The following is a 15,769-nucleotide window of genomic DNA, read 5'->3' on the forward strand; positions in this document are numbered from 1 at the left end:
TTCTCTTTGTTATCGCAGGATATTTCCTTTGGCCTTATAGTCTTCAAAGGGATCCGAAATATCTGTTCTCAGATTCCACAGAAATAAGGCTAGCAAAGAGATCCACGAAATACAGATGTAACTCTGTGAGTGGAAGTCACACATCACAGAGCAGTTTCTCAGAAAGCTTCTTTCCAGATTTCATCTGAGGATATTTCCTTTTTCACCTGAGCCCTCTATGGGCTTCCAAATATCACTTTGCCAATTCCACAAGAACTGTCTTAGCGAAAGGCTTCTTGAGGGGAAAGCTGTAACACTGCGACATGATTTCACAGAACACAAAGAAGTTTCTCAGAAAGCTTCTTTCTCTTTGATATCGGATGATATTTCCTTTGGCCCTATAGTCTTCAAAGGGATCCGAAATATCTGTTCTCATATTATACAGAAATAAGGCTTGCAAAGAGAAACACGAAATACAGATGTAACTCTGTGATTGGAAGTCACACATTACAGAGCAGTTTCTCAAAAAGCTTCTTTCCAGATTTCATCTGAGGATATTTCCTTTTTCACCATAGCCCTCTATGGGCTTCCAAATATCACTTTGCCAATTCCACAAGAACTGTCTTAGCGAAAGGCTTATTGAGGGGAAAGCTGTAACTCTGTGAGATGATTTCACAGAACACAAAGAAGTTTCTCAGAAAGCTTCTTTCTCTTTGTTATCGCAGGATATTTCCTTTGGCTCTATAGTCTTCAAAGGGATCCGAAATATCTGTTCTCAGATTCCACAGAAATAAGGCTAGCAAAGAGATCCACGAAATGCAGATGTAACTCTGTGAGATGAATGAACAGAACACTAAGCAGTTTCTCAGAAAGCTTCTTTCCAGATTTCATCTGAAAATATTTCCTTTTTCACCATAGCCCTCTATGGGCTTCCAAATATCACTTTGCCAATTCCACAAGAACTGTCTTAGCGAAAGGCTTCTTGAGGGGAAAGCTGTAACTCTGTGAGATGAGTTCACAGAACACAAAGAAGTTTCTCAGAAAGCTTCTTTCTCTTTGTTATCGGAGGATATTTCCTTTGGCCTTATAGTCTTCAAAGGGATCCGAAACATCTGTTCTCAGATTCCACAGAAATAAGGCTAGCAAACAGATCCACGAAATACAGATGTAACTCTGTGAGATGAATGAACAGAACACTAAGCAGTTTCTCAGAAAGCTTCTTTCCAGATTTCAACTGAGGATATTTCCTTTTTCACCTGAGCCCTCTATGGGCTTCCAAATATCACTTTGCCAATTCCACAAGAACTGTCTTAGCGAAAGGCTTCTTGAGGGGAAAGCTGTAACACTGTGAGATGATTTCACAGAACACAAAGATGTTTCTCAGAAAGCTTCTTTCTCTTTGTTATCGGAGGATATTTCCTTTGGCCCTATAGTCTTCAAAGGGATCGGAAATATCTCTTCTCATATTATACAGAAATAAGGCTTGCAAAGAGAAACACGAAATACAGATGTAACTCTGTGATTGGAAGTCACACATCACAGAGCAGTTTCTCAAAAAGCTTCTTTCCAGATTTCATCTGAGGATATTTCCTTTTTCACCATAGCCCTCTATGGGCTTCCAAATATCACTTTGCCAATTCCACAAGAACTGTCTTAGCGAAAGGCTTCTTGAGGGGAAAGCTGTAACTCTGTGAGATGATTTCACAGAACACAAAGAAGTTTCTCAGAAAGCTTCTTTCTCTTTGTTATCGCAGGATATTTCCTTTGGCCCTATAGTCTTCAAAGGGATCCGAAATATCTGTTCTCAGATTCCACAGAAATAAGGCTAGCAAAGAGATCCACGACATACAGATGTAACTCTATGAGATGAATGAACAGAACACTAAGCAGTTTCTCAGAAAGCTTCCTTCCAGATTTCATCTGAGGATATTTCCTTTTTCACCATAGCCCTCTATGGGCTTCCAAATATCACTTTGCCAATTCAACAAGAACTGTCCTAGCGAAAGGCTTCTTGAGGGGAAAGCTGTAACTCTGTGAGATGATTTCACAGAACACAAAGAAGTTTCTCAGAAAGCTTCTTTCTCTTTGTTATCGGAGGATATTTCCTTTGGCCCTACAGTCTTCAAAGGGATCCGAAATATCTGTTCTCAGATTCCACAGAAATAAGGCTAGCAAAGAGATCCACGAAATACAGATGTAACTCTGTGAGATGAATGAACAGAACACTAAGCAGTTTCTCAGAAAGCTTCTTTCCAGATTTCATCTGAGGATATTTCCTTTTTCACCACAGCCCTCTATGGGCTTCCAAATATCACTTTGCCAATTCCACAAGAACTGTCTTAGCGAAAGGCTTATTGAGGGGAAAGCTGTAACTCTGTGAGATGATTTCACAGAACACAAAGAAGTTTCTCAGAAAGCTTCTTTCTCTTTGTTATCGCTGGATATTCCCTTTGGCCCTATAGTCTTCAAAGGGATCCGAAATATCTGTTCTCAGATTCCACAGAAATAAGGCTAGCAAAGAGATCCACGAAATACAGATGTAACTCTGTGAGATGAATGAACAGAACACTAAGCAGTTTCTCAGAAAGCTTCTTTCCAGATTTCATCTGAGGATATTTCCTTTTTCACCAGCCCTCTATGGGCTTCCAAATATCACTTTGCCAATTCCACAAGAACTGTCTTAGCGAAAGGCTTCTTGAGGGGAAAGCTGTAACTCTGTGAGATGATTTCACAGAACACAAAGAAGTTTCTCAGAAAGCTTCTTTCTCTTTGTTATCGGAGGATATTTCCTTTGGCCTTATACTCTTCAAAGGGATCCGAAATATCTGTTCTCAGATTCCACAGAAATAAGGCTAGCAAAGAGATCCACGAAATACTGATGTAACTCTGTGAGTGGAAGTCACACATCACAGAGCAGTTTCTCAGAAAACTTCTTTCCAGATTTCAACTGAGGATATTTCCTTTTTCACCTGAGCCCTCTATGGGCTTCCAAATATCACTTTGCCAATTCCACAAGAACTGTGTTAGCGAAAGGCTTCTTGAGGGGAAAGCTGTAACACTGTGAGATGATTTCACAGAACACAAAGAAGTTTCTCAGAAAGCTTCTTTCTCTTTGTTATCGGAGGATATTTCCTTTGGCCCTATAGTCTTCAAAGGGATCCGAAATATCTCTTCTCATATTATACAGAAATAAGGCTTGCAAAGAGAAACACGAAATACAGATGTAACTCTGTGATTGGAAGTCACACATCACAGAGCAGTTTCTCAAAAAGCTTCTTTCCAGATTTCATCTGAGGATATTTCCTTTTTCACCATAGCCCTCTATGGGCTTCCAAATATCACTTTGCCAATTCCACAAGAACTGTCTTAGCGAAAGGCTTATTGAGGGGAAAGCTGTAACTCTGTGAGATGATTTCACAGAACACAAAGAAGTTTCTCAGAAAGCTTCTTTCTCTTTGTTATCGCAGGATATTCCCTTTGGCCCTATAGTCTTCAAAGGGATCCGAAATATCTGTTCTCAGATTCCACAGAAATAAGGCTAGCAAAGAGATCCACGAAATACAGATGTAACTCTGTGAGATGAATGAACAGAACACTAAGCAGTTTCTCAGAAAGCTTCTTTCCAGATTTCATCTGAGGATATTTCCTTTTTCACCAGCCCTCTATGGGCTTCCAAATATCACTTTGCCAATTCCACAAGAACTGTCTTAGCGAAAGGCTTCTTGAGGGGAAAGCTGTAACTCTGTGAGATGATTTCACAGAACACAAAGAAGTTTCTCAGAAAGCTTCTTTCTCTTTGTTATCGGATGATATTTCCTTTGGCCCTATAGTCTTCAAAGGGATCCGAAATATCTCTTCTCATATTATTCAGAAATAAGGCTTGCAAAGAGATACACGAAATACAGATGTAACTCTGTGATTGGAAGTCACACATCACAGAGCAGTTTCTCAAAAAGCTTCTTTCCAGATTTCATCTGAGGATATTTCCTTTTTCACCATAGCCCTCTATGGGCTTCCAAATATCACTTTGCCAATTCCACAAGAACTGTCTTAGCGAAAGGCTTCTTGAGGGGAAAGCTGTAACTCTGTGAGATAATTTCACAGAACACAAAGAAGTTTCTCAGAAAGCTTCTTTCTCTTTGTTATCGCAGGATATTTCCTTTGGCCCTATAGTCTTCAAAGGGATCCGAAATATCTGTTCTCAGATTCCACAGAAATAAGGCTAGCAAAGAGATCCACGAAATACAGATGTAACTCTGTGAGATGAATGAACAGAACACTAAGCAGTTTCTCAGAAAGCTTCTTTCCAGATTTCATCTGAGGATATTTAATTTTTCACCATAGCCCTCTATGGGCTTCCAAATATCACTTTGCCAATTCCACAAGAACTGTCTTAGCGAAAGGCTTCTTGAGGGGAAAGCTGTAACTCTGTGAGATGATTTCACAGAACACAAAGAAGTTTCTCAGAAAGCTTCTTTCTCTTTGTTATCGCAGGATATTTCCTTTGGCCCTATAGTCTTCAAAGGGATCCGAATTATCTGTTCTCAGATTCCACAGAAATAAGGCTAGCAAAGAGATCCACGAAATACACATGTAACTCTGTGAGTGGAAGTCACACATCACAGAGCAGTTTCTCAGAAAGCTTCTTTCCAGATTTCATCTGAGGATATTTCCTTTTTCACCATAGCCCTCTATGGGCTTCCAAATATCACTTTGCCAATTCCACAAGAACTGTCTTAGCGAAAGGCTTCTTGAGGGGAAAGCTGTAACTCTGTGAGATGATTTCACAGAACACAAAGAAGTTTCTCAGAAAGCTTCTTTCTCTTTGTTATCGCAGGATATTTCCTTTGGCCTTATAGTCTTCAAAGGGATCCGAAATATCTGTTCTCAGATTCCACAGAAATAAGGCTAGCAAAGAGATCCACGAAATACAGATGTAACTCTGTGAGTGGAAGTCACACATCACAGAGCAGTTTCTCAGAAAGCTTCTTTCCAGATTTCATCTGAGGATATTTCCTTTTTCACCTGAGCCCTCTATGGGCTTCCAAATATCACTTTGCCAATTCCACAAGAACTGTCTTAGCGAAAGGCTTCTTGAGGGGAAAGCTGTAACACTGCGACATGATTTCACAGAACACAAAGAAGTTTCTCAGAAAGCTTCTTTCTCTTTGATATCGGATGATATTTCCTTTGGCCCTATAGTCTTCAAAGGGATCCGAAATATCTGTTCTCATATTATACAGAAATAAGGCTTGCAAAGAGAAACACGAAATACAGATGTAACTCTGTGATTGGAAGTCACACATTACAGAGCAGTTTCTCAAAAAGCTTCTTTCCAGATTTCATCTGAGGATATTTCCTTTTTCACCATAGCCCTCTATGGGCTTCCAAATATCACTTTGCCAATTCCACAAGAACTGTCTTAGCGAAAGGCTTATTGAGGGGAAAGCTGTAACTCTGTGAGATGATTTCACAGAACACAAAGAAGTTTCTCAGAAAGCTTCTTTCTCTTTGTTATCGCAGGATATTTCCTTTGGCTCTATAGTCTTCAAAGGGATCCGAAATATCTGTTCTCAGATTCCACAGAAATAAGGCTAGCAAAGAGATCCACGAAATGCAGATGTAACTCTGTGAGATGAATGAACAGAACACTAAGCAGTTTCTCAGAAAGCTTCTTTCCAGATTTCATCTGAAAATATTTCCTTTTTCACCATAGCCCTCTATGGGCTTCCAAATATCACTTTGCCAATTCCACAAGAACTGTCTTAGCGAAAGGCTTCTTGAGGGGAAAGCTGTAACTCTGTGAGATGAGTTCACAGAACACAAAGAAGTTTCTCAGAAAGCTTCTTTCTCTTTGTTATCGGAGGATATTTCCTTTGGCCTTATAGTCTTCAAAGGGATCCGAAATATCTGTTCTCAGATTCCACAGAAATAAGGCTAGCAAACAGATCCACGAAATACAGATGTAACTCTGTGAGATGAATGAACAGAACACTAAGCAGTTTCTCAGAAAGCTTCTTTCCAGATTTCAACTGAGGATATTTCCTTTTTCACCTGAGCCCTCTATGGGCTTCCAAATATCACTTTGCCAATTCCACAAGAACTGTCTTAGCGAAAGGCTTCTTGAGGGGAAAGCTGTAACACTGTGAGATGATTTCACAGAACACAAAGATGTTTCTCAGAAAGCTTCTTTCTCTTTGTTATCGGAGGATATTTCCTTTGGCCCTATAGTCTTCAAAGGGATCGGAAATATCTCTTCTCATATTATACAGAAATAAGGCTTGCAAAGAGAAACACGAAATACAGATGTAACTCTGTGATTGGAAGTCACACATCACAGAGCAGTTTCTCAAAAAGCTTCTTTCCAGATTTCATCTGAGGATATTTCCTTTTTCACCATAGCCCTCTATGGGCTTCCAAATATCACTTTGCCAATTCCACAAGAACTGTCTTAGCGAAAGGCTTCTTGAGGGGAAAGCTGTAACTCTGTGAGATGATTTCACAGAACACAAAGAAGTTTCTCAGAAAGCTTCTTTCTCTTTGTTATCGCAGGATATTTCCTTTGGCCCTATAGTCTTCAAAGGGATCCGAAATATCTGTTCTCAGATTCCACAGAAATAAGGCTAGCAAAGAGATCCACGACATACAGATGTAACTCTATGAGATGAATGAACAGAACACTAAGCAGTTTCTCAGAAAGCTTCCTTCCAGATTTCATCTGAGGATATTTCCTTTTTCACCATAGCCCTCTATGGGCTTCCAAATATCACTTTGCCAATTCAACAAGAACTGTCCTAGCGAAAGGCTTCTTGAGGGGAAAGCTGTAACTCTGTGAGATGATTTCACAGAACACAAAGAAGTTTCTCAGAAAGCTTCTTTCTCTTTGTTATCGGAGGATATTTCCTTTGGCCCTACAGTCTTCAAAGGGATCCGAAATATCTGTTCTCAGATTCCACAGAAATAAGGCTAGCAAAGAGATCCACGAAATACAGATGTAACTCTGTGAGATGAATGAACAGAACACTAAGCAGTTTCTCAGAAAGCTTCTTTCCAGATTTCATCTGAGGATATTTCCTTTTTCACCACAGCCCTCTATGGGCTTCCAAATATCACTTTGCCAATTCCACAAGAACTGTCTTAGCGAAAGGCTTATTGAGGGGAAAGCTGTAACTCTGTGAGATGATTTCACAGAACACAAAGAAGTTTCTCAGAAAGCTTCTTTCTCTTTGTTATCGCTGGATATTCCCTTTGGCCCTATAGTCTTCAAAGGGATCCGAAATATCTGTTCTCAGATTCCACAGAAATAAGGCTAGCAAAGAGATCCACGAAATACAGATGTAACTCTGTGAGATGAATGAACAGAACACTAAGCAGTTTCTCAGAAAGCTTCTTTCCAGATTTCATCTGAGGATATTTCCTTTTTCACCAGCCCTCTATGGGCTTCCAAATATCACTTTGCCAATTCCACAAGAACTGTCTTAGCGAAAGGCTTCTTGAGGGGAAAGCTGTAACTCTGTGAGATGATTTCACAGAACACAAAGAAGTTTCTCAGAAAGCTTCTTTCTCTTTGTTATCGGAGGATATTTCCTTTGGCCTTATACTCTTCAAAGGGATCCGAAATATCTGTTCTCAGATTCCATAGAAATAAGGCTAGCAAAGAGATCCACGAAATACTGATGTAACTCTGTGAGTGGAAGTCACACATCACAGAGCAGTTTCTCAGAAAACTTCTTTCCAGATTTCAACTGAGGATATTTCCTTTTTCACCTGAGCCCTCTATGGGCTTCCAAATATCACTTTGCCAATTCCACAAGAACTGTGTTAGCGAAAGGCTTCTTGAGGGGAAAGCTGTAACACTGTGAGATGATTTCACAGAACACAAAGAAGTTTCTCAGAAAGCTTCTTTCTCTTTGTTATCGGAGGATATTTCCTTTGGCCCTATAGTCTTCAAAGGGATCCGAAATATCTCTTCTCATATTATACAGAAATAAGGCTTGCAAAGAGAAACACGAAATACAGATGTAACTCTGTGATTGGAAGTCACACATCACAGAGCAGTTTCTCAAAAAGCTTCTTTCCAGATTTCATCTGAGGATATTTCCTTTTTCACCATAGCCCTCTATGGGCTTCCAAATATCACTTTGCCAATTCCACAAGAACTGTCTTAGCGAAAGGCTTCTTGAGGGGAAATCTGTAACTCTGTGAGATGATTTCACAGAACACAAAGAAGTTTCTCAGAAAGCTTCTTTCTCTTTGTTATCGGAGGATATTTCCTTTGGCCCTATAGTCTTCAAAGGGATCCGAAATATCTCTTCTCATATTATACAGAAATAAGGCTTGCAAAGAGAAACACGAAATACAGATGTAACTCTGTGATTGGAAGTCACACATCACAGAGCAGTTTCTCAGAAAGCTTCTTTCCAGATTTCATCTGAGGATATTTCCTTTTTCACCATAGCCCTCTATGGGCTTCCAAATATCACTTTGCCAATTCCACAAGAACTGTCTTAGCGAAAGGCTTCTTGAGGGGAAATCTGTAACTCTGTGAGATGAGTTCACAGAACACAAAGAAGTTTCTCAGAAAGCTTCTTTCTCTTTGTTATCGGAGGATATTTCCTTTGACCCTATTGTCTTCAAAGGGATCCGAAATATCTGTTCTCAGATTCCACAGAAATAAGGCTAGCAAAGAGATACACGAAACACTGATGTAACTCTGTGAGTGGAAGTCACACATCACAGAGCAGTTTCTCAGAAAGCTTCTTTCCAGATTTCAACTGAGGATATTTCCTTTTTCACCTGAGCCCTCTATGGGCTTCCAAATATCACTTTGCCAATTCCACAAGAACTGTCTTAGCGAAAGGCTTCTTGAGGGGAAAGCTGTAACACTGTGAGATGATTTCACAGAACACAAAGAAGTTTCTCAGAAAGCTTCTTTCTCTTTGATATCGGATGATATTTCCTTTGGCCCTATAGTCTTCAAAGGGATCCGAAATATCTGTTCTCATATTATACAGAAATAAGGCTTGCGAAGAGAAACACGAAATACAGATGTAACTCTGTGATTGGGAGTCACACATCACAGAGCAGTTTCTCAAAAAGCTTCTTTCCAGATTTCATCTGAGGATATTTCCTTTTTCACCATAGCCCTCTAGGGGCTTCCAAATATCACTTTGCCAATTCCACAAGAACTGTCTTAGCGAAAGGCTTCTTGAGGGGAAAGCTGTAACTCTGTGAGATGATTTCACAGAACACAAAGAAGTTTCTCAGAAAGCTTCTTTCTCTTTGTTATCGCAGGATATTTCCTTTGGCCCTATAGTCTTCAAAGGGATCCGAAATATCTGTTCTCAGATTCCACAGGAATAAGGCTAGCAAAGAGATCCACGAAATACAGATGTAACTCTGTGAGATGAATGAACAGAACACTAAGCAGTTTCTCAGAAAGCTTCTTTCCAGATTTCATCTGAGGATATTTCCTTTTTCACCATAGCCCTCTATGGGCTTCCAAATATCACTTTGCCAATTCCACAAGAACTGTCTTAGCGAAAGGCTTCTTGAGGGGAAAGCAGTAACTCTGTGAGATGATTTCACAGAACACAAAGAAGTTTCTCAGAAAGCTTCATTCTCTTTGTTATCGCAGGATATTTCCTTTGGCACTATAGTCTTCAAAGGGATCCGAAATATCTGTTCTCAGATTCCACAGAAATAAGGCTAGCAAAGAGATCCACGAAATACAGATGTAACTCTGTGAGATGAATGAACAGAACACTAAGCAGTTTTTCAGAAAGCTTCTTTCCAGATTTCATCTGAGGATATTTAATTTTTCACCATAGCCCTCTATGGGCTTCCAAATATCACTTTGCCAATTCCACAAGAACTGTCTTAGCGAAAGGCTTCTTGAGGGGAAAGCTGTAACTCTGTGAGATGATTTCACAGAACACAAAGAAGTTTCTCAGAAAGCTTCTTTCTCTTTGTTATCGCAGGATATTTCCTTTGGCCCTATAGTCTTCAAAGGGATCCGAATTATCTGTTCTCAGATTCCACAGAAATAAGGCTAGCAAAGAGAACCACGAAAAACACATGTAACTCTGTGAGTGGAAGTCACACATCACAGAGCAGTTTCTCAGAAAGCTTCTTTCCAGATTTCATCTGAGGATATTTCCTTTTTCACCATAGCCCTCTATGGGCTTCCAAATATCACTTTGCCAATTCCACAAGAACTGTCTTAGTGAAAGGCTTCTTGAGGGGAAAGCTGTAACTCTGTGAGATGATTTCACATAACACAAAGAAGTTTCTCAGAAAGCTTCTTTCTCTTTGTTATCGGAGGATATTTCCTTTGGCCTTATAGTCTTCAAAGGGATCCGAAATATCTGTTCTCAGATTCCACAGAAATAAGGCTAGCAAAGAGATCCACGAAATACAGATGTAACTCTGTGAGTGGAAGTCACACATCACAGAGCAGTTTCTCAGAAAGCTTCTTTCCAGATTTCATCTGAGGATATTTCCTTTTTCACCTGAGCCCTCTATGGGCTTCCAAATATCACTTTGCCAATTCCACAAGAACTGTCTTAGCGAAAGGCTTCTTGAGGGGAAAGCTGTAACACTGGGAGATGATTTCACAGAACACAAAGAAGTTTCTCAGAAAGCTTCTTTCTCTTTGATATCGGATGATATTTCCTTTGGCCCTATAGTCTTCAAAGGGATCCGAAATATCTGTTCTCATATTATACAGAAATAAGGCTTGCAAAGAGAAACACGAAATACAGATGTAACTCTGTGATTGGAAGTCACACATCACAGAGCAGTTTCTCAAAAAGCTTCTTTCCAGATTTCATCTGAGGATATTTCCTTTTTCACCATAGCCCTCTATGGGCTTCCAAATATCACTTTGCCAATTCAACAAGAACTGACTTAGCGAAAGGCTTATTGAGGGGAAAGCTGTAACTCTGTGAGATGATTTCACAGAACACAAAGAAGTTTCTCAGAAAGCTTCTTTCTCTTTGTTATCGCAGGATATTCCCTTTGGCCCTATAGTCTTCAAAGGGATCCGAAATATCTGTTCTCAGATTCCACAGAAATAAGGCTAGCAAAGAGATCCACGAAATACAGATGTAACTCTGTGAGATGAATGAACAGAACACTAAGCAGTTTCTCAGAAAGCTTCTTTCCAGATTTCATCTGAGGATATTTCCTTTTTCACCAGCCCTCTATGGGCTTCCAAATATCACTTTGCCAATTCCACAAGAACTATCTTAGCGAAAGGCTTCTTGAGGGGAAAGCTGTAACTCTGTGAGATGATTTCACAGAACACAAAGAAGTTTCTCAGAAAGCTTCTTTCTCTTTGTTATCGGATGATATTTCCTTTGGCCCTATAGTCTTCAAAGGGATCCGAAATATTTCTTCTCATATTATTCAGAAATAAGGCTTGCAAAGAGATACACGAAATACAGATGTAACTCTGTGATTGGAAGTCACACATCACAGAGCAGTTTCTCAAAAAGCTTCTTTCCAGATTTCATCTGAGGATATTTCCTTTTTCAGCATAGCCCTCTATGGGCTTCCAAATATCACTTTGCCAATTCCACAAGAACTGTCTTAGCGAAAGGCTTCTTGAGGGGAAAGCTGTAACTCTGTGAGATAATTTCACAGAACACAAAGAAGTTTCTCAGAAAGCTTCTTTCTCTTTGTTATCGCAGGATATTTCCTTTGGCCCTATAGTCTTCAAAGGGATCCGAAATATCTGTTCTCAGATTCCACAGAAATAAGGCTAGCAAAGAGATCCACGAAATACAGATGTAACTCTGTGAGATGAATGAACAGAACACTAAGCAGTTTCTCAGAAATCTTCTTTCCAGATTTCATCTGAGGATATTTAATTTTTCACCATAGCCCTCTATGGGCTTCCAAATATCACTTTGCCAATTCCACAAGAACTGTCTTAGCGAAAGGCTTCTTGAGGGGAAAGCTGTAACTCTGTGAGATGATTTCACAGAACACAAAGAAGTTTCTCAGAAAGCTTCTTTCTCTTTGTTATCGCAGGATATTTCCTTTGGCCCTATAGTCTTCAAAGGGATCCGAATTATCTGTTCTCAGATTCCAAAGAAATAAGGCTAGCAAAGAGATCCACGAAATACACATGTAACTCTGTGAGTGGAAGTCACACATCACAGAGCAGTTTCTCAGAAAGCTTCTTTCCAGATTTCATCTGAGGATATTTCCTTTTTCACCATAGCCCTCTATGGGCTTCCAAATATCACTTGGCCAATTCCAAAAGAACTGTCTTAGCGAAAGGCTTATTGAGGTGAAAGCTGTAACTCTGTGAGATGATTTCACAGAACACAAAGAAGTTTCTCAGAAAGCTTCTTTCTCTTTGTTATCGCAGGATATTTCCTTTGGCTCTATAGTCTTCAAAGGGATCCGAAATATCTGTTCTCAGATTCCACAGAAATAAGGCTAGCAAAGAGATCCACGAAATGCAGATGTAACTCTGTGAGATGAATGAACAGAACACTAAGCAGTTTCTCAGAAAGCTTCTTTCCAGATTTCATCTGAAAATATTTCCTTTTTCACCATAGCCCTCTATGGTCTTCCAAATATCACTTTGCCAATTCCACAAGAACTGTGTTAGCGAAAGGCTTCTTCAGGGGAAAGCTGTAACACTGTGAGATGATTTCACAGAACACAAAGAAGTTTCTCAGAAAGCTTCTTTCTCTTTGTTATCGGAGGATATTTCCTTTGGCCCTATAGTCTTCAAAGGGATCCGAAATATCTCTTCTCATATTATACAGAAATAAGGCTTGCAAAGAGAAACACGAAATACAGATGTAACTCTGTGATTGGAAGTCACACATCACAGAGCAGTTTCTCAAAAAGCTTCTTTCCAGATTTCATCTGAGGATATTTCCTTTTTCACCGTAGCCCTCTATGGGCTTCCAAATATCACTTTGCCAATTCCACAAGAACTGTCTTAGCGAAAGGCTTCTTGAGGGGAAATCTGTAACTCTGTGAGATGATTTCACAGAACACAAAGAAGTTTCTCAGAAAGCTTCTTTCTCTTTGTTATCGGAGGATATTTCCTTTGGCCCTATAGTCTTCAAAGGGATCCGAAATATCTGTTCTCAGATTCCACAGAAATAAGGCTAGCAAAGAGATCCACAAAATACAGATGTAACTCTTTGAGTGGAAGTCACACATCACAGAGCAGTTTCTCAGAAAGCTTCTTTCCAGATTTCATCTGAGGATATTTCCTTTTTCACCATAGCCCTCTATGGGTTTCCAAATATCACTTTGCCAATTCCACAAGAACTGTCTTAGCGAAAGGCTTCTTGAGGGGAAAGCTGTAACTCTGTGAGATGAGTTCACAGAACACAAAGAAGTTTCTCAGAAAGCTTCTTTCTCTTTGTTATCGGAGGATATTTCCTTTGACCCTATTGTCTTCAAAGGGATCCGAAATATCTGTTCTCAGATTCCACAGAAATAAGGCTAGCAAAGACATACACGATATACTGATGTAACTCTGTGAGTGGAAGTCACACATCACAGAGCAGTTTCTCAGAAAGCTTCTTTCCAGATTTCAACTGAGGATATTTCCTTTTTCACCTGAGCCCTCTATGGGCTTCCAAATATCACTTTGCCAATTCCACAAGAACTGTCTTAGCGAAAGGCTTCTTGAGGGGAAAGCTGTAACACTGTGAGATGATTTCACAGAACACAAAGAAGTTTCTCAGAAAGCTTCTTTCTCTTTGATATCGGATGATATTTCCTTTGGCCCTGTAGTCTTCAAAGGGATCCGAAATATCTGTTCTCATATTATACAGAAATAAGGCTTGCGAAGAGAAACACGAAATACAGATGTAACTCTGTGATTGGTAGTCACACATCACAGAGCAGTTTCTCAAAAAGCTTCTTTCCAGATTTCATCTGAGGATATTTCCTTTTCCACCATAGCCCTCTAGGGGCTTCCAAATATCACTTTGCCAATTCCACAAGAACTGTCTTAGCGAAAGGCTTCTTGAGGGGAAAGCTGTAACTCTGTGAGATGATTTCACAGAACACAAAGAAGTTTCTCAGAAAGCTTCTTTCTCTTTGTTATCGGAGTCTATTTCCTTTGGCCCTATAGTCTTCAAAGGGATCTGAAATATCTGTTCTCAGATTCCACGGAAATAAGGCTAGCAAAGAGATCCACGAAATACAGATGTAACTCTGTGAGATGAATGAACAGAACACTAAGCAGTTTCTCAGAAATCTTCTTTCCAGATTTCATCTGAGGATATTTCCTTTTTTACCGTAGCCCTCTATGGGCTTCCTAATATCACTTTGCCAATTCCACAAGAACTGTCTTTGCGAAAGGCTTCTTGAGGGGAAAGCTCTAACTCTGTGAGATGATTTCACAGAACACAAAGAAGTTTTTCAGAAAACTTCTTTCTCTTTGTTATCGGAGGATATTTCCTTTGGCCCTATAGTCTTCAAAGGGATCTGAAATATCTGTTCTCAAATTCCACAGAAATAATGCTAGCAAAGAGATCCACGAAATACAGATGTAACTCTGTGAGATGAATGAACAGAACACTAAGCAGTTTCTCAGAAAGATTCTTTCCAGATTTCATCTGAGGATATTTCCTTTTTCACCATAGCCCTCTATGGGCTTCCAAATATCACTTTGCCAATTCCACAAGAACTGTCTTAGCGAAAGGCTTCTTGAGGGGAAAGCTGTAACTCTGTGAGATGATTTCACAGAACACAAAGAAGTTTCTCAGAAAGATTCTTTCTCTTTGTTATCGGAGGATATTTCCTTTGGCCCTATAGTCTTCAAAGGGATCCGAAATATCTGTTCTCAGATTCCACAGAAATAAGGCTAGCAAAGAGATCCACGAAATACAGATGCAACTCTGTGAGATGAATGAACAGAACACTAAGCAGTTTCTCAGAAAGCTTCTTTCCAGATTTCATCTGAGGATATTTCCTTTTTCACCATAGCCCCCTATGGGCTTCCAAATATTACTTTGCCAATTCCAAAAGAACTGTCTTAGCGAAAGGCTTCTTGAGGGGAAAGCTGTAGTTCTGTGAGATGATTTCACAGAACACAAAGAAGTTTCTCAGGAAGCTTCTTTCTCTTTGTTATCGGAGGATATTTCCTTTGGCCCTATAGTCTTCAAAGGGATCCAAAATATCTGTTCTCAGATTCCACAGAAATAAGGCTAGCAAAGAGATCCACGAAATACAGATTTAACTCCGTGAGTGGAAGTCACACATCACAGAGCAGTTTCTCAGAAAGCTTCTTTCCAGATTTTATCTGAGGATATTTCCTTTTTCACCATAGCCCTCTATGGGCTTCCAAATATCACTTTGCCAATTCCACAAGAACTGTCTTAGCGAAAGGCTTCTTGAGGGGAAAGCTGTAACTCTGTGAGATGATTTCACAGAACACAAAGAAGTTTCTCAGAAAGCTTCTTTCTCTTTGTTATCGGAGGATATTTCCTTTGGCCCTATAGTCTTCAAAGGGATCTGAAATATCTGTTCTCAGATTCCACGGAAATAAGGCTAGCAAAGAGATCCACGAAATACAGATGTAACTCTGTGAGATGAATGAACAGAACACTAAGCAGTTTCTCAGAAAGCTTCTTTCCAGATTTCATCTGAGGATATTTCCTTTTTCACCATAGCCCTCTATGGGCTTCCAAATATCACTTTGCCAATTCCACAAGAACTGTCTTAGCGAAAGGCTTCTTGAGGGGAAAGCTGTAACTCTGTGAGATGATTTCACAGAACACAAAGAAGTTTCTCAGAAAGATTC

This window comes from Macaca mulatta, chromosome 8, assembly GCF_049350105.2.
Source record: "Macaca mulatta isolate MMU2019108-1 chromosome 8, T2T-MMU8v2.0, whole genome shotgun sequence".
Taxonomy (NCBI): Eukaryota; Metazoa; Chordata; class Mammalia; order Primates; family Cercopithecidae; genus Macaca; species Macaca mulatta.